This window comes from Mus caroli, unplaced genomic scaffold, assembly GCF_978045245.1.
Source record: "Mus caroli unplaced genomic scaffold, Mus_caroli_1 scaffold_8, whole genome shotgun sequence".
In the NCBI taxonomy this organism is placed as follows: Eukaryota; Metazoa; Chordata; class Mammalia; order Rodentia; family Muridae; genus Mus; species Mus caroli.
Window position 1 is genome coordinate 31,599,503 of NW_028227263.1, and position 20,697 is coordinate 31,620,199.

The following is a 20,697-nucleotide window of genomic DNA, read 5'->3' on the forward strand; positions in this document are numbered from 1 at the left end:
TATTCTCATTCCCATTAAATATTAAATATTAAGCAAATATTCTGTGAATATTGGGTTTAAAATGTATGTGTTTATTTAACTTGAATACTGTTATTGTTTGGGTTTTATAGCTGTGAAGAGACACCATAACCACAGCAACTCTTATAAAGAAAAACATTTATTTGGGCTGGCTTACAGTTTCAGAGATTCAATCCATTATTGTCATGGCAAGAAGCATGGTGGCATGCAGGCAGACATGGCACTGGAGAAGGAGCTGAGAGTTCTACATCTTGATCCTCATGCAATGGAAAGAAACTACCACATTAGGCTTAATTTGAGCATATGAGACCTCAAAACCTGCCTCCTCAGTGACACACTTCCTCCAACAAGACCACACCTATTCCAACAAGGCCACACCTCCTAATGGGGCCACTCCCTATTAGTCAAGATTTGAAAACATTACTCTATGGGAGCCAGACATGTCTCTTGGGATGTGCAAGTTCTACCAACTTCCCAGTCAAATGGACAGGAAAAAAATACAGCAATATTTCTAAAACTGTATCCCTAATACTCTAGGAATATGACTTAAAAGTTAAACCTGTATGGCCATACAGGTTTGAACAGGGTTAAATATTTTCTTTTTCTTGTCATTTGTACAGTAAAGATCTCTAGGGAGTCCTACCATTAAATAATTTATAATGAGTTAATAGGATCAAATGATCTGTTTCAAATCTAGATTCTACCATTTTCCAGCTGTGCAGGCTCCATAAACCTGTTTATTTAGGAAAAGGTGAACCTAATAATATTTACTACTTACTTGGGGTTACTACAAGATGTGTATGTATCCATGAGAGTGCTTTGTACATTCATTCATTAACATATTTACTAGGTATCTACCAAGATCCCAAGCATCCTGGACATGCAATATGACGGGGTAGAGAGAGGAGACAATTGATAAGCAGAGAAGAAGCAAGTTGAACCATTTCAGATTATGATGAATACTGTGGGGGAATGTAGCATAATGTTAGAGATCATGACTGGGATGGTCTAGATGGGAACCTAGAAGGGCATTTCTAAGAAAGAAATTTTACCCTGGCCAGAGTAAACACAGGCTGGGATCAGCCATTCATTCACTCATTTACCAAACAAATGGTTATTAAGCACTTTCTATGTTCTAGACAGTGGAAATAATGTATGAGGATAGACTTGAGACAGTATTTTAACTGAGATCCCTCCAGCTTTTGAGCCTGGGCTCTTTTCACTACTCATGGTACAACCAAAATCTAGCCAGAAAAAAAAAAAAAACAGGTCTATAAGAATTACTTTTTCTCTATAGATGAAGGGAAACATTAAGAATCCAAATCTAGGACTGGAGAGATGGCTCAGTGGTTAAGAGCACCGACTGCTCTTCCAGAGGTTCTGAGTTCAATTCCCAGCAACCACATGGTAGCTCACAACCATTGTAATGGGATCAGATTCCCTCTTTGATGCCTGAAGAGACCAATGGTGAACTCATATACCAAGGAGTACACATGGCTCCAGCTGTATATGTAGCAGATTGCCTTGTCAGGCATCAATGGGAGGAGAGGTCCTTGCTCCTATGAAGGCTCTATAGATGCCCCAGTGTAGGGAAATAGAAGTCAGGGATGCAAGAGTGGGTGGGTGGGTGGGTGGGTGAAGGAACACACTCATATAAGCAGGGGGAGAGGGTAGGATAGGGGAGTCCCAGGAAGGGGGGAACGAGAAAAGGGATAACATTTGAAATGTAAATAAAGAAAATATCAAATAAATAGCCAGAGCAAGTGGGGCTGGAGCAAGCAGGGGCCCGGAGTGAGGGAGTTGGGGTGGGGGTATAAGTGGAAAAAAATCCAAATCTGAAACAATGAAGTAATCTACAGAATAGTGAAATCAGGAAGTCGTTCCTCTTGTTGCATGGTTGACACTGGGAGAAGAAGGTGTCCGAAGAAGGTGTCCCTGTGGAATAGACAAAGCAAAACTGCAGAGGAACTACTCAAGAGACCATACTCTACAGGAAGCAGAAAAGGAGAGAGAGTAAGAAATACCCACTTCCTCTCTCCCTGCTGTTGCTGCCAGGCTCCTCAAGGTACTTCTCACTGCTCCGATCGGTCAAGGACCAAAAAAGAGGAGAACGTGGAATTGACAGAGAGCAAGAACCAATCAGAGCCAATCAATAGTAAGTAGTCACACGAGTATGCTCCCACTGGTATTGAAATAAGAACTAGCAAATGACACGGATGACTAAGATACTTAGTAAATTCAAAAGGAGAGAGCAGCAACAGGAGCTAGAGAGCAGAAAGCAAGGCTGAGGCCCACAGAAAAATAGACCTATAAATGAATAAAAATAGGTAATTTATCGTGCCTTCAATCTGAGTCTCCCACGGTGTTTGGGATGCTTGTTCTCCAGCTTGTGGCACTATTTGGGAAAGCTGTAGAACCTTTAGGAAGGAGAGCATAGTTGGCAGAAGTAGGGTAGTAGGAGTGGGTCTTTGAAGGTTATTACCCAGCCTCTGTCCCTTCTTCCCTGCCTCTCTCCTTCCTGATCCACCATGTGATTAGCCTCAGCCACACTCCTGCTGCCATGAGCTAAACTTTCTTGCATTCTCTATGCTGGACTGAAACCTTGTAAAACTGTAAGCCAAGATCTCTCGCCCTTAAGTTGTTTTAGTAGGATATTTTAATCACAGCAACAAAAAAATAACTGACAGTGTGCATGACAGAAACCATTCTAAGTATTTTCATGTGGACAAAGAACATCTTAAGTCTCTTTACTCTGTAGATAAATGGAATGTCTATAATATATGTGCATGCTATAGAGAGTAATGAAAAACAACCATATATGTACCAGTAGGGCACAGGAATTGACAGGTGATTATTTTTGTTTACAGAATAAAATTATCTATTAAAAAAATACATGTGAGATCTGGTGTATGTTAATCCCACCAGGTGAGAATAGGACCACTATCACAATTTTTGAGCCAATTTTGAAGCAAGTTTTATTAAATACTGGCCAGATGCATGGATACTGGACAGGTCCATATCCAGGATTTACAGAGTATGGCCCCAAAGTACATTAGTCAGAAGCTTCTAAAGGCAGTGCCCACAAGGCTATGTACTTCCCATTTTTGTCCAATCAGGGGCAAGCATACATCCTGACATACTTCCTGCCATTGTATTTCCCATCTATGCATGATCAGGCACATCCTGAGAAGTTGGTGTAACCAAGCTTGTTTACAGAAGTAAAAACATGTAACTTGTTATCTTACATGAACAACAGCCCTCTGCATTACAGGAAGTTATCTGTCCTTGGGTGAGTGGGGCTTACATGGTATAGGAGGCATTTTTGTTCTATAGACCTCTTCAGCAGAGTAATTTAAACTTAAAAACATAACTCTATCCTTCACATTCCCCCTTGAGTTATATCCTGATTCAAATCTTTGACTCTGTGATGGGTACCTGTTCATATTGGTATCTAATAATCATTAGTTTAATGGCACCCAAATGGGAATTTATGTATTTAGTTAATGCATTAATGATGCAAATCAACAGTAATTAGCAGAAAGATTGTAAAAACAAAGGCCTTATGATAGCTAACAGAGTTACTATCTAGGAGAAACCTGAAAATGAGAATAGGGTTCCCTCCACTTCTTTGCAATTCTGTTCGTTTTTGTTTTTCTTTGGTTTTAGTTGGTGTTTGTTTGTTTGTTTGTTTGTTTTTAGAATAGCCAGATTATGATTCCCAAATGGTTTGTATAGAAATAGCATTTTTTTTTCTTAAAGCCATACATACATACATACATACATACATACATACATACATACATAGCACAGATCAAGTGCACTATCATATTGTAGAGCTACTTCAGATAATGAATCTATGTGTTGATCTTGGTCTATTTAGTTTTAACAGGTCCTTTTCCTGGCATGCCAGTAGACACTGTAGGTAACTCTTTTGTCCCCTGTTCCAAGGAGGAGAGGGGGTGATGGTGGAAGTAGTGGTGGTTGATGATGATAATGACCAACATTGCAGCCTGGGAACTTATAAACATCACCTGTCAAAAAAAAAAGTTGATGGCCAATGAGCTGAATAGGAGGTGGGACACTAGCAGGAAGAAAGATAATTCTGGGGAATAGTAAGAGATAAAAGAAAGACTCTGCAAGAGCCCAGAGAGTCAAGATGAGACAGAACAAGACAGAAGATGGACTTAAAACCAGCAGGTAAGTCAACTCATGGAGACACTAAGAAAGAAAGGGGCTGGGACTGAAGGAGAGGTTACTAACTAATCAAGTGATAGACAAGAATAGATTAAATGGTTAAAAGTTGGGAGCTAGTCGGGAAATGAGCCAAAGCTTATAGCCAAGACATTTAATAATAATTAATCTTGAACTCATCTTTCCATGAGCTGAGGATGGAAAGGAAAACAGAATAATAAAATATTTTTACAAATGCTGCCCACCATTGCGCATAGAATTTAAATTTAGTAAAGTCCTGGGTGAGAGGCAGTGCAGTTATATTGGCACTGACTGTCAGGCAAGAACTTAGTCAGAAATCCAAACCCAAATGTAGGAAACAAGTGCTTCTAAGTTTCAGAGCTGCTCTCAGTTTAATTCCATTTAATGGCCAGGTGCAGAAGAGGCCAGGAGCTGCTGGTACAGAGATAAATAAAAACAAAGCAAAAGACAAAAAACAGCAGGTTTTTCTTTTTGATCTGCAGAATAGGAAAGCCTGCTTTTAAGAAGCCCTGGCTGAGTAGAAAAAGAACCAGCTTGGCCCTATAGACAAGCTCTTCCCAAATCAGATTCCTAGTCAGGTGGGAGGCTAAAAGCATGGAAGGCTGGAGCTGAGGGAACTCACGCTGCCTAAATACTTGCATGAGCAGCCCCCTCATGGATTCAAGACAACTTCTGGGAGACACAAGGAGTCAAAACCAAATAGAAGCAAATCCCAGCGATGTGTTATACAATGAAGGCAAAAATGCCTCTCCTGGTGAAAGAAGAGATGTGAAGGCATGTGACAGCTCAAGGTCTGTGCTAAACAGAGAAGAGAGATTGAGAGAAGACAAGATAAAAATCCAAAGCAGCAAAACTTATGGCCAGGTATGAAATGTTTAAAGTTGTGCTTAAATGTTAAAGGAAGGAGAGTGAATATAGAAAAATTATAAGCAGGTGAAAAGAACTTAAAATTCATAAAAATTAAAAAAAGAATAAGATGTCAAGTCCAAGTTGAACAAGGGCCTCCACATAAAACCAGATACACTGAATCTAATAGAAGAGAAAGTGGGGAAAAGCCTCAAACACATCTGCACAGGGGAAATTTTCCTGAATAGAACACCAATGGCTTATGCTCTAAGAACAATTGACAAATGGGACCTCATAAAACTGCAAAGTTTCTGTAAGGCAAAGGACACTATAGGACAAAACTGAAACCAACAGACTGTGAAAAGATCTTTTTACCAATCCTACATCCAATAGAGGACTAATATCCAATATATACAAAGAACTCAAGAAGTTGGACTCCATAGAACCAAATAAACCTATTAAAAATGGGGCACAGAGCTAAACAAAAAATTCTCAACTGAGGAATGTCAAATGGCCAATAAGCACCTAAAGAAATGTTCAACATCCTTTAGTTATCAGGAAAATACAAAGCAAAACAACCCTGAGATTCCACCTTACAGCTGTCAGAATGGCTAAGATCAAAAACTCGGGTGACAGCAGATGCTTACAGGGATGTGGAGAAAGAGAAACACTCCTCCATTGCTAGTGGGATTGCAAACTGGTACAATCACTCTGGAAATCAGTCTGGTGGTTCCTCAGAAAATTGGACATAGTACTACCTGAGGACCCAGCTATACCACTCCTGCACATATACCCAAAATATGCTCCAACATACAACAAAGGCATATGTTCCACTATATGTTCATAGTAGCCTTATTTATATTATCCAGAAGCTGGAAAGAACCCAGATGCCCCTCGACAGAGGAATGGATTCAGAAAATGTGGTACATTTACACAATGGAGTACTATGCAGCTATTAAAAACAATGATTTCATGAAATTCGCAGGCAAATGGATGGAACTAGAAAATATCATCCTGAGTGAGGTAACCCAGTCACAAATGAACACACATGGTATGTTCACACTGATAAGTGGATATTAGGCAAAAAGCTCAGAATACCCACAATACAATTCACAGACCACATGAAGCTCAAGAAGAAGGAAGACAAAAGTGTCGATGCTTCAGTCCTACTTAAAAGAGGGAACAAAATAATCACAGGAAGTAGAGGGTGAGAGGGACTAAGAAGGAAGAGAGGGGAGGGAGGGAAAGGGAGGGAAAGGGAGCAGGATCAGGTATGGGAGGAGACAGGAGAGAAGTACAGAGGGTCAGGAAATTGAACAGGGGTGTGTAGCAGTGGGGAATGGTAAACTGGGGGTAACCACGAGAAAGTCCCAGAAGCCAGGAAAGCAAAAGACTCCCAGGACCCAGTGGGGATGACATTAGCTGAAATGTCCAACAAAGGAGAGGGAGAACCTGTAGAGACCATATCCAGAGGGTAGACACAGCCCTTGATTGAAATTTTAACCCAGAATTGCTCCTGTCTAAAGGAAATACAGGGACAAAGAGTGGAGCAGAGACTGAAGGAAAGGCCATCCAGAGAATGCTCCACCTGGGGATCCATCCCATATGCAGACACCAAAACCAGACACTATTTATTGCTGATGCCAAGAACTGCTTGCTGATAGGAGCCTGATATAGCCTTCTCCTGAGAAGCTCTACCAGAACCTGACCAATACAGATGCAGAGGCTTGCAGCCAACCATTGGACTGAGCATGGAGACCCCAATGGAGGAGTTAGGGAAAGGACTGTAGGAGCTGAAGGGGTTTGCAGCCCCATAGGAAGAACAACAATATTAACCAAGCAGACCCCAACCCAACGCTCCCAAGGATTAAACCACCAACCAAAGAATACACATGGAGGGTCCCATGGCTCCAGCTGCATATGTAACAGAGGATGGCCTTATCTGGCATCAATGGGAGGGGAGGCCCTTGGTCCTGTGAAGGCTTGATGCCCCAGTGTAGGGGAATGCTAGGGCAGTGAGGAGGGAGTTGGTGGGTGGGTGGGTAAGCACCCTCATAGAAGCAGGGGGAGGGAGATGGGATGGGGGGTTGCAGAGGGGAAACCAGGAAAGGGAATAACATTTGAAATGTAAATAAAATATCCAATTTTTAAAAATACATTTAAAAAAGAAATAAGATGAAAAAATCAGTAACACAGAGCTTTTGGACGAAATTATTTAATGCTATCTTAGGGGGCTTAAAGATAGAGACAGAAGAGACAAATGGCCTGAGACTGGTACTTTATTACCAATTATAATTATTATTATGCTGACATGTATTTTCCTAATCGTAATCATAATAGTTTTTATGCCTTCTTTAAAAAAGACTTTCCAGATACAGGCATTAGAAGAAAAACTAGAAAAGATTATAAATAGAGTTGAGAAAGACACTAAGGTACAGACAAAAGAAATAAGGTTAAAGCCTACTACACTATATATAATGAAAATCAAACAAGTAAACCAAAGACTTTTAGAAAGCCAATTTGACTCATCATGTTAGTGTACTACAAATGACAGAGGATGCTAGAAACACACAAAAATTTAAAGAATTTAAATGGCATCCCATAAAAAGACTAGATTTTTGTTGTGTCCGGCCAGCAGATCACAGCCTGGGTTCTAGCCTGGAAAGGCATTTTGGAAACCTGGAAGAGAAGAGGGGCTAGGCGGCGAGAGAAGGGAATGAAGCTAAGACAAGATTCTGATCAAAGCTCAATTTTAGTATTTTCAGACACTCAGTTATAAAGGAAGGGGGAGGGAACCCGATTTCCCGCCAAGTAACTCAGGGTCCAGTAGCAGGACGAACACGTGTGTGCCTCCAAGCAACAAAGGCAGGGTCCAGCAGTAGGCGTGGCAGGACGAATGAGCAGGAAGCTCCACCCTTGAGCAAGCAGGTTCAAGCAGATGGGGGAAAGGGAGACCACATATTCTCCCATTAGTTAACAAAAAAAAATAAAAAAAGAAAAGGCTGGCCTGAGGCATAAAAATTATCTATGTTCAATAGTTCTGCCTGAGTTCTTAGGGCTAAAGAAAAAACCTGTTTCCGTGGGATTCCCTAACTTTTCTAATGGTAAACTGTATCTGGCTAAGACTGTCCTTATTATCCTAGTAAACCACTAACAACAGAATAGGCTCTGACTTTATAATGCTAATTAGTGCTGAATAGGTAACTACCTGGTTGCATTTTAAGTAGGGCGTTGGAACCCTGGCTAAGTTTGACTCAACAAATTTAGAATAACACTGAGCTGATATTCCTCCGCAATTTTGGATGACAGGCAGGGAAACAGGGAGAAGGGGTAAGACCAGCTCTTTAGTACAAGGCCAGTTGGCTTTTTTATTTGGGTGGGAGTCAGTGAAGGGCTTGCCCTTTCGACAGTAAGGGCTCCAACCTCTCTCCCCCCTATTAATTAAGTTAAAATAGGCAACGCTTAATTGAGGTGATCAAATGATTTTCTCATCCGTAGATGAGTGGGCCTTTAACCTTGACTTGGGTGGACATTGACCCGATTCCTCCCGTGAGCGTTATAACAACTCACATCTGTGGCTCTTGGTATCTTTTGGGGAGGGGAGGCAGAGCCTTAGGTATTTTTGGTTTTTAGCTGGAATCGGATACCAACCTCCTTCAAATCAGGTGTGTCGCACAGGGAACTCAGAAACGGTCAAGCTGGACCTTCTCCCGCAGTAATCTCCTGCGCCAAGCGGTACCCATACTGTATTCATATGATTATGAATTAGTACGCACAATTCTGAGCGATGCGCGGTCTCTATATGAGACTTGTCAACCTCAGATTTAGCAAGGCCTAGACAAGAATTATGTCAGTATTAACACCACTAACTGTGGTTAAAATAGGAGCTGGAAGTCTTTTCTCCTCATCCCTGTTATTTCCAAGCCTGAGGAACTAAGGACACCTTGCAGTAACAGCAAGGGTGAAAAGCCAGAGGCCAGCTATGGGACTAAGCCCGTCTATCAAAATAAGAACTAATCTCTGTAAATATATGAAATTTCTACTTTTTTAGCTCTCTTGGTAAATCTAAATCCTATCTCAGACTGAAAGCCACGTGCTGGAATGTCCTTGGAAGGGAGATTAGCAGTACCACCTGTTTGCTCTTAGGGGAGGAGAAGGCACGCCTGCAGGTCCGGTGGAGAATGTAGATTGACCTGCTTGAGAAAAGAAAGAAATCTAGACAATGAGAGAGTAGCAATGCAAATTTTCTTTTTGGAAAAGTCAAGGTACTTTATTCAGTTGCAAATTTTAAAGCTAAGGCTAGTCTCCGGCCTCCTGTGGGGGAGCCGGCTCAGAGAGTAGCAGGAAAACAGCTTTTCTGGGAGCTTCAGTTTCCAGCTGAATTTTAAGCAAAAGAGGAATTTTAGTCCTCAAGGTGATACTTATAAGATTTGGAATGTGCGTTCATCTGACTAATTTCTCTGGCAACCACCGTGTTCTATCTTTATCTTTTGAAAAAACACAAACCGAGCCCCTTCCCCAGATTAGAACTGGATCCTTTCATTTGTAGTTAGGGGGTTTTTCCAATTTATTAATCAATAAGAATTAGAAGTAACTGGATGTCAGTGGCGATCCGCTGTAGACTGACCTTTAATATCAGTTTGTAAAAAGTTTAGGACAAATAAGGCAAGATGAGCCTTTGGTGACCTTGGGGGATATGCTCTGAATTAACTTTGCTAGGTAATTTAGAATATAGGAATCTCTAATAATTGGACTGAATATTAGACCAGTCTAAGACTGAGTTAGAATGGCTGGTCCCACTGAAGAAGAGTGAAAAATCATTATGACTCTATTAAATGACTAATTTTACTAAGTCTGAATATACAGTCTCTGATGTACTATTGCCATAAAGTTAAAAGGCTAGAAGTTAGTCTAAACTGGAAAAATGACAAGCAAGGATGAATCTAAAACATGAATTTAATTTTTTAGTCCTTTTAATCAGGACACTGAGTTAACTTACCTGTTGGCTCGGCACACGAATTACTAATATGCTTCTGCAGCGTTCTGTGGAGAGAACCTGTTTTCCATTTCCTAATAAGGTAGCTGTTTTAGGATCAATCTATAAGCCAATAAGTAGATCCTTTTAAGATACTAAAAAGCATTTATTAAATTTGACATTTTAATCTCAAATTTTGAAAATAAAGGTATGATTTAAATAGTGTACATGGAAATGCACTAAATAGTATATATGGGGATACAATTTTTCTCTTTTGTCTTTTAAGAGGTTAAAGTTTAAAATTTTACAATATCTGACCTTTTGAATTAATAACTTGTTGGACAAAACATTTTAAATATTTGGCTGTAAAGGGGCAGTGACTAATTGCACTTTCAATCATTTTTTTTTTTAAGGAAGGGTTGTAACTAGAAAGCTTGAAAAGTTATTAAGAGTCACACGTGCATAATTTATTTATTTATTAACTAGAAATATGTATAAGCAATTGTAAATTTGAGAATAAATAGTATCTGAGGGACGAACAATTTTAAGTAATTATGAGCTCAGAGATATAGCATTGACTATTAATATATAAATTAAGGTTTGATTGTTCAGCATTTTAAAACACCATCTACAGCACACAACTAGATTATTTGTGCTGCAATAGGGGCAACTGTGTGTCTTAAGACTTCGCCCCACAGCAGCTAGTTGGGCCCACGTGGGCCAACGATCGGCTGGGAGGATGAGAAAAATGACTTTACAATAATGTTTTTTCTGGCCGAAGAATTGTCTTGGGCACAACTGATTTTTAATTATCAATTAACAACAATTATAAAAGCTTTCTTTATTTTTTGTAAAACCTTTTGTAGTAAACTAAAACACTAAGTAATAAAAGGATACTGTCTCTGAATCTTTTGGGTGAGAGCAAGGATTTAAGGTAAACTTCCCTTGAGAAGCATTAGTTAATAAAATACTTTCCACTTAGGAAACAATATATACTGAAAAATTAAAACTTTTGGCTTCTTGTAAAGAAGCAGAAACAATAAAAATTTTTCTTACATAATGTAAAGCTATATTAGCCATACCTAGAGGCAAAATTTTCTAGTGATTACCAGTTTACTAGAAGCAAAAATCTTTGAATTTAAGCATTATATTAAACATCTAAATAGATCTGTAACACTGTTAAAAAGAAATTTTCTTGAACACAGGGAAAAACCTTTTTAGGCATTGTTTGCAAAACAAAAGAAAGTCCACAAGCCCCTCTGGGGCTGCCCAGAGCCCTGGATTGACTCAAAGGTAAAATAAATTTTAATCTGAGCATCAATCTTAAATTTGCAATCAAACTGCAAGCTGCAGTCAATGGAACAATGGCAGTTTTAACCATAATTTTTAAGTTTTTTGTGCAAGGTTAGGATAATACCTACAACTTTGGGAAAGCAAAACCTACGTTTAAAACAATTTATCACCTTTAAAATCAATATTACAAGCATTACTATCATATTACGAAGTTTGGATGTCAATTAATACCAATGGATACCTATTAAAGCAAGCTTTAACGCTTTAATAATGAGGCATTGCTTTAAATCTTATCTTTAAATTTTACTATTTAGGATAGGAACCACATTAATCATTATCTAAACTAGAAATATCTTTAGAGACCTAGCCTCTAGGGCTGCCTTAGGCCACGTGTCGGAAGGACTCTAAACTTGAGTTATCAAATTTAACATTAACCATCTGTAGCAATGTAACAATTATTAATCTTAACCAACAACTTATGACCTGAATGCGAAAACATGCAGAGCACATTTTCAATAAAAAAGAACCAAATGAAGCAGTTAATTTTAGACCAATCAGAATATTAATTTTTGTAGCTACAATCATAGAATAAAAAAGCACTTTACCATTGTCAAACACATTAATCATGAACCATTTATCAGATTCAAAACTAAGAGGCTGTGCACTCGCTGCTTTTTCTTAAAATGAACATTTTTTCCATCAGGGTCCCTCCTGCCACGTGTCTGGTTTTTGGCTGAAACACGTGGCAGCTCTTGGCTTTGCAGATAAAGTTTTTTATACCATCTTTATTATCCAACATAAAACATAGAACATTCATTCATACAGACTGGACACGAACATACATGAATTGAACACGAGAACAGATTGGTGCACCAGACATTAAACAAGACACAAAATGGGGCAGAGTACTCCTGCTATTTGGGACAATTTCCTCCCTCATGATGCAGTTTTTATAACTGCGGCAATCCGCCTGTATTAATTTCCTTTTAATCAACCCTTTCCTTTCTCACACCTAACAATGTAGCTTTTTCTAGCCTCGGCCTACCGCCTGTGCCTAGCTCCTCTTAAGCTTCACTGCTGAACCTAAGTGAACCAGCGCTCGGGCTTAACGCTGTCTCAGCTTAGCCCATACCTTCTCCGGTATGAATTTCCTTTATCCTTTAATTATTCCATGGAGCTCCAAACCAGCAGTGTCTCTTCCAAAATTCCTTTGCCGTTTCTCAGTCCCGCATTGGTTCGCCAAATGTTGTGTCCGGCCAGCAGATCACAGCCTGGGTTCTAGCCTGGAAAGGCATTTTGGAAACCTGGAAGAGAAGAGGGGCTAGGCGGCGAGAGAAGGGAATGAAGCTAAGACAAGATTCTGATCAAAGCTCAATTTTAGTATTTTCAGACACTCAGTTATAAAGGAAGGGGGAGGGAACCCGATTTCCCGCCAAGTAACTCAGGGTCCAGTAGCAGGACGAACACGTGTGTGCCTCCAAGCAACAAAGGCAGGGTCCAGCAGTAGGCATGGCAGGACGAATGAGCAGGAAGCTCCACCCTTGAGCAAGCAGGTTCAAGCAGATGGGGAAAAGGGAGACCACAGATTTTAAAAATTATAAGATTAATTTTTAAATTAAATTAAGAATTATTAAATTCTTTAATAGAGAAAAATAATCCTTAAAGGTTTAAATGCTAAATGTTTTCATTGTGGCAAGCAAGGTCATTTTAAAAGAGATTCTAGACAAGGCATTCCTAGGAACAATGCCTTTTCTTCAGAAAATCCAAAAAAAGAAGGCCACAGCTATCTGGAATATGCAGAAGGTGTAGCAAAGGCCAACACTGGACTAATGAATGTAGATCAACAAGGGACAGATAAGGTAATCCTTGTTCAAGAAATGTCCCCAGAGGCCCCAATACCCAATCCAAATCAGCCATCTCAGGTCAACATTGGAGAAACTCACCCAACAGAACAATTAAATAATAATACTCTGGATATAAACATTAATAACCCAGATATCAAAAAAGAACAGCTTCAATAAATAAAACAGAGAACTCAATAGAGATCAAAGGCTTAATGTATAGGAACAGATGTAAGAAAGAGATGCTTAATAAATAAAAAGGGATAAGAAATCCCAGAGACAAATGAAAAATGTTGCAGTGGGGGAGAAGATATACTCTTATTTCCACAGGTAAAGAAAAACCAGGAATTCCATCCAAATAAATGAAAATCAGATTTGACAGAGGAAGACCCCCTGAAGATCTTAGCTACCAGGAAGGAGATAGAAATCAAGAACAAAAAAGTTGAAGTATCACTGATCCCCAACATGAGAACAGCTTTGAGACTGGCTGAGACGTGAAAATGTCTCCAGTCTAGAACTTCATCCAAGCAGAGCCAATCCATCCTGTTGGCTACAGAACCCTCCTTGTGACTTACCATGCCATCTTTTCAATTAGCAGAGATAGAAACTTGTATTACACTTTGGTTATGCAGTCCAAACTATCTTATAAAAAAAGAATCCTTACCTGCTAGAACAGAGATCAAAAAAATCACCTTTAACCCTACCGAACCTGAGCCTCTGAGCATAATTAACCCTCCTGCCTGGCCTCCTGAGGAAAATTTTGGAAAAAAAAAAAACATAGATACTTTAGAAAACTGTTCATAACATGTATAACAGTGGTTAGATTTAGATGAAACTTGGAGAGATTGTAGAAAATAGGCCTACCTTGCTTCTAATGCCAGTATCCAACTTTTTTTTTTGTCTGTTTTATCAATGTTCACATCCTGCTCATCAACCACATGGAAAAAGGTCAGATTCCTCACTTGACCAGTAATCCTGATAGCTTGGTTTTATATACAAATACTTCATGTATATCCTGAGCCCACTAAAAGCTTTCATTTCATCAACAGAAGTATCCTTGAAGTTCTTGAAATAATAGTAGTTTGGCTTTTCTGCATGTATTTATTTATTTATTTATTTATTCATTCATTCACTGTATATCCCACTCACAGCCCCCCTCCTAGTCACTCCCTCTCACAATTCTCCACCCCATAGCCCCCTCCTTTCTCCTGTGAGCAGATGCCCCTCCGTTACCCCCTACCCTGGTACATCAAGTCTCTACACGACTGCATGCATCTTCTCACTGAGGCCAGACAAGGCAGCCAGGCTAGAAGAACATATCTCACAGACAGGCAACAGATTTTAGGATAGCCCCCTCCAGTTGTTCGGGACCCACATGAAGACCAAGCTGCACATCTGCTACATATGTGCAGAGAGGCCTAAGGCCAGCCCATGTATGTTCTTCTATTGGTGGTTCAGTCTCTGAGAGCCCCAAGGGTTCAGGTTAGATGCCTTTGTTGGTCTTCCTGTGGTGTATCTATCTCCTTCAGGACTACAGTCCTTCCTCCAGCTCTTCCATAAGAGTCTCCAAGCTCCATTCACTGTTTGGATGTGTGTCTCTGTATCTGAGTCAGCTGCTGGGTAGAACCTCTCAGAAGACAGCCCTGATAGACTACTGTCTGCAAGCATAACAAAGTATCATTAATAGTGTCAGGAATTGGTACTTGCCCACGGAATGAGTCTCAAGTTGGCCCCATTATTGGTTGGCCATTCCCTCCTCCATTTCTTCCTTCATCCCCTGTCTCTGAATTTCTTGTAGACAAGATAAATATTGGATTGAAAGTTTTGTAGGTTGGTTGGTATCCTTATTGATGCACTGGGGTTCCTGACTGGCTACAGGAGGTTGCCTGTTCAGGTTCCATATCCCCAATGCTGTGAGTCACAGCTATGGTCACCCCCATTAATTCTTGGGCACCTCCCCTATTCCAGTACTGTCACAACCTTGAAATGCTCCCCCATATCCAATCCCCAAAACCCCCTCAGTTGCAAATTTCCATTCATTCTTATGGCCATCTGGCCATCTCTCCTGTCCCTCCCCACACCTGATCCTGAACCCTCCCATTCTCCTCCCCAACCCACCCCAATTACCTACCTCTATCTGCTTCCTATAACTATTTTATTCCCCCTTCTAAGTGAGAGTCAAGCATCCTTGCATTGGCCTTCCTTCTTGTATAGCTTCTGTGGGTCTGTAGAGTGTAGCATGGGTATTCTGTATTTTATGGCTAATATCCAATTATAAGTGAGTACATACCATGCATGTCCTTTAGGGTCTGGGTTATCTCACATAGGATGGTATTCTCAAGTTCCATCAATTTGCCTGTAAAATTCATGATGTCTTTGTTTTTAATAGCTGAATAGTATTCTATTGTGTGGATATAGAACATTTTCTTTATCCATTCTTCAGTTGAGGAGCATCTGGGTTGTTTCCAGTTTCTAGCTATTACAAATTAAGCTGCTATGAACAAAGTTGAGCAAGTGTCTTTGTGAGATGGTGGAGCATCTTTTGAGTATATGCCCAAGAGTGGTATAGCTAGGTATTGAGGTAGCTATTCCCAGTTTTCTGAGAAACGACCAAATTGATTTCCAAAGTGGTTGTGCAAGTTTGTACTCCCACCCTCAATGGAAGAGTGTTCCCCTTGCTCCACATGCTTGACAGCATGTACTATCACTTGAGTGTTTGATCTTAGCCATTCTGACCAGTGGAAGATTGAATCTGAGTTGTTTTGATTTGCATTTCCCTGATGACTAAGGATTTTGAACATTTCTTTTTAAGTGTTTCTCAGCCATTCAAGACTCTTCTATTGAGGATTCACTGTTTAGCTCTGTACTCCATTTTTTAATGGGTCATTTGGGTTGTTAGACTCTAACTTCTTGCATTCTTTATATATTTTGGATATTACTCCTCTAGCGAATGTAGTGTTAGTGAACATCTAGTCCCAATCTGTGCACTGCCATTTTGTTCTATTGACAGAGTCCTTTGCCTTACAGAAGCTTTTCAGTTTCTTGAGGTCACATTTATAAATTGTTGATCTTAGAACCTGAGTCATTTGTGTTCTATTCAGGAAGTTGTCTCCTGTACCAATGTGTTCAAGGCTATTTCCTACTTTCTCTTCTATTAGATTCATTGTATACAGTTTTATGTTGAGGCCTTTGGTCCACTTGGACTTGAGTTTTGTGCAGGGTGATAAGATATGGATCTATTTACATTCTCCTACATGCAGACATCCAGTTAGACCAGCACCATTTGTTGAAGAGGCTTTCTTTTTTCCATTGTATGATTTTGTATTCTTTGTCAAAAATCATGTGTCCATAGGGGTGGGGGTTTATTTCCGGGTCTTCAATTCGATTCCATTAATCAACCTGTCTGTTCCAAAACCATACAGGTTTTATTACTGTTGATCTACAGTATTGCTTGAGGTCAAGGATGGTGATACCTCCAGAAGTGCTTTTATTGTTCAGGATTGTTTTTTCTATCCTAGGTGTTTTGTTTTGTTTTGTTTTGTTTCATATGAAGTTGAAAATTGCCCTGTCAAGGTCTGTAAAATAATTGTGTTTGTTGGAATTTTGATGGAAATTGCAGTAAATCTATAAATTATTTTGGGTAAGATGGCCATTTTCACTGCTAATCATACCAATCTGCCATGGACCGGGCCTAATCAGCCCCCCTCAATCCATGGGAATCAGGAGTTCCGGCAGATGGACATAGAGTCAGCGGGAATTGGGGTGACAAACAGACTCGAAACAAAGTGTGGATCTGAATGTAATGTGTCAAATCGAGCATCAGACTTTTTATACAGAAGAAAATAGGGAAGTTAGGTGATGCACTGGCAAGGTACAATGAGGTTACTGGATTCTTACATAAAACAGAGGAATGCAAACATGGAAGGACTGGCAGGAACCAACTGGAATAAAATTCAATGTTAACAACTGGGATCAAAAACAGCTCCACTTATGGTCCACTTAATCTTAGAAGCCAGGGGCAAGGGCTTCGTGCCCTTGCCATAGTTCCTATTCTAGTCTGTTGTAGAGGCCATCTTCCCCCTAGGATATTGTAAATACTTGTATATGGGTGTAACTCAGCTATCTATAGTTCTAAGTTATCTACTCTGGTTTCTCCTTAGATCACAAACTTCCTTCTTCCTAGATAATGGTAAATTTCTGTGTAGAGCAGTGACTTAGCTATCCATGCCCAGGGTCAGATCAAGGACTGCCTAGAATCTAACTTAGCTATATGTCAAAAAAATCAATCCTTAGGAGCACTTATAATAAAGCAATATTGAGTCGGAGGACAGTGACCTGCCCTGCAGGGAGCGCCATCTTGGCTCCGGGACTCCGCCGAACTTAGTCTACAGGTTAGAGTGAGGACCACAGAGGCAGACAGCTTCTGGGACAGGCGGGAGCCACAGAGCCGCTGAGGCAGCACCCTTTTGGGGCCGCAGACATCCAGCACCCTCCCAGTCGGAGGACAGAGACCTGCCCTGCAGGGAACGCCATCTTGGCTCTGGGACTCCGCCGAGCTTAGTCTCTACAGGTCAGAGTGGGGACCACGGGGGCAGACGGCTTCTGGGACAGGCGGGAGCCACAGAGCTGCTGAGGCAGCACCCTTTAGGGGCCGCAGACATCCGGCACCCTCCCAGTCGGAGGACAGTGACCTGCCCTGCAGGGAGCGCCATCTTGGCTCCGGGACTCCGCCGAACTTAGTCTACAGGTTAGAGTGAGGACCACAGAGGCAGACAGCTTCTGGGACAGGCGGGAGCCACAGAGCCGCTGAGGCAGCACCCTTTTGGGGCCGAAGACATCCGGCACCCTCCCAGTCGGAGGACAGTGACCTGCCCTGCAGGGAGCGCCATCTTGGCTCCGGGACTCCGCCGAGCTTAGTCTCTACAGGTCAGAGTGGGGACCACGGGGGCAGACGGCTTCTGGGACAGGCGGGAGCCACAGAGCCGCTGAGGCAGCACCCTTTTGGGGCCGCAGACTTCCGGCACCCTCCCAGCCGGAGGACAGAGACCTGCCCTGCAGAGAGCGCCATCTTGGCTCCGGGACTCCGCCGAACTTAGTCTACAGGTTAGAGTGAGGACCACAGAGGCAGACAGCTTCTGGGACAGGCGGGAGCCACAGAGCCGCTGAGGCAGCACCCTTTTGGGGCCGCAGACATCCGGCACCCTCCCAGTCGGAGGACAGTGACCTGCCTTGCAGGGAGCGCCATCTTGGCTCCGGGACTCCGCCGAACTTAGTCTGTACAGGTCTGCTGACAGAGGATACTCAGAATCCCCAGAAGAACAACCTCTGAACAGAGACAACTATAACAACTCCAGAGATTACCAGATGGCGAGAGGTAAAGGTAAGAATCTTACTAACAGAAACCAAGACCACTCACCATCATCAGGACCCAGCACTCCCACTTCGCCCAGTCCAGGGCACCCCAACACACCTGAAAAACTAGACCTGGATTTAAAAGCATATCTCATGATGATGGTAGAGGACATCAAGAAGGACTTTAAAGAACTACAGGAGAACATGGCTAAAGAGTTACAAGTCCTTAAAGAAAAACAGGAAAACACAACCAAACTGGTAGAAGTCCTTAAAGAGAAACAGGAAAACGCATCCAATCAGATGATGGAAATGAACAAAGCCATACTAGACCTAAAAAGGGAAGTAGACACAATAAAGAAAACCCAAAATGAGGCAACACTGGAGATAGAAACCCTAGGAAAGAAATCCGGAACCATAGATGCAAGCATCAGCAACAGAATACAAGAGATGGAAGAGAGAATCTCAGGTGCAGAAGATTCCATAGAGAACATGGGCACAACAATCAAGGAAAATGGAAAATGCAAAAAGATCCTAACTCAAAACATCCAGGAAATACAGGACACAATGAGAAGACCAAACCCACGGATAATAGGAGTGGATGAGAATGAAGATTTTCAACTCAAAGGACCAGCAAACATCTTCAACAAAATTATAGAAGAAAACTTCCCAAATCTAAAGAAAGAGATGCCCATGAACATACAAGAAGCCTACAGAACTCCAAATAGGCTGGACCAGAAAAGAAATACCTCCCGACACATAATAATCAGAACAACAAATGCACTAAATAAAGATAGAATACTAAAAGCAGTAAGAGAAAAAGGCCAAGTAACATATAAAGGCAAGCCTATCAGAATTACACCAGATTTTTCACCAGAGACTATGAAAGCTAGAAAATCCTGGACAGATGTTATACAGACACTAAAAGAACACAAATTCCAGCCCAAGCTACTATACCCAGCCAAACTCTCAATTAACATAGATGGAGAAACCAAAGTATTCCACGACAAAGCCAAATTCACACATTATCTCTCCACGAATCCAGCCCTTCAAAGGATAATAACAGAAAAAAACCAATACAAGGACAGGAACCACGCCCTAGAAACAACAAGAAGGTAATCCCTCAACAAACCTAAAAGAAGACAGCCACAAGAACAGAATGCCAACTTTAACAACAAAAATAACAGGAAACAACAATTACTTTTCCTTAATATCTCTTAATATCAATGGACTCAACTCCCCGATAAAAAGACATAGACTAACAAACTGGCTACACAAACAAGACCCAACATTTTGCTGCTTACAAGAAACTCATCTCAGAGAAAAAGATAGACACTACCTCAGAATGAAAGGCTGGAAAACAATTTTCCAAGCAAATGGTCTGAAGAAACAAGCTGGAGTAGCCATTCTAATATCAGATAAGATTGACTTCCAACCCAAAGTCATCAAAAAAGACAGGGAGGGGCACTTCATACTCATCAAAGGTAAAATCCTCCAAGAGGAACTATCAATCCTGAATATCTATGCTCCAAATACAAAGGCAGCCTCATTCATTAAAGAAACTTTAGTAAATCTCAAAGCACACATTGCACCTCATACAATAATAGTGGGAGACTTCAACACACCACTTTCACCAATGGACAGATCATGGAAACAGAAACTAAACAGGGACACAGTGAAACTAACAGAAGTTATGGATCAAATGGATCTGGCAGATATCTACAGAACATTTTACCCTAAAACAAAAGGATACACCTTCTTCTCAGCACCTCATGGTACCTTCTCCAAAATTGACCACGTAATTGGGCACAAAACAGGACTCAACAGATACAAAAACATTGAAATTGTCCCATGCATCCTATCAGATCACCATGGACTAAGGCTGATCTTCAATAACAAAATAAATAATAGAAAGCCAACCTTCACGTGGAAACTGAACAACACTCTTCTCAATGATACCTTGGTCAAGGAAGGAATAAAGAAAGAAATTAAGGACTTTTTAGAGTTCAATGAAAATGAAGCCACAACATACCCAAACTTATGGGACGCAATGAAAGCATTTCTAAGAGGAAAACTCATAGCTCTGAGTGCCTCCAAAAGGAAACTAGAAAGAGCACACATTAGCAGCTTGACAACACACCTAAAAGCACTAGAACAAAAGGA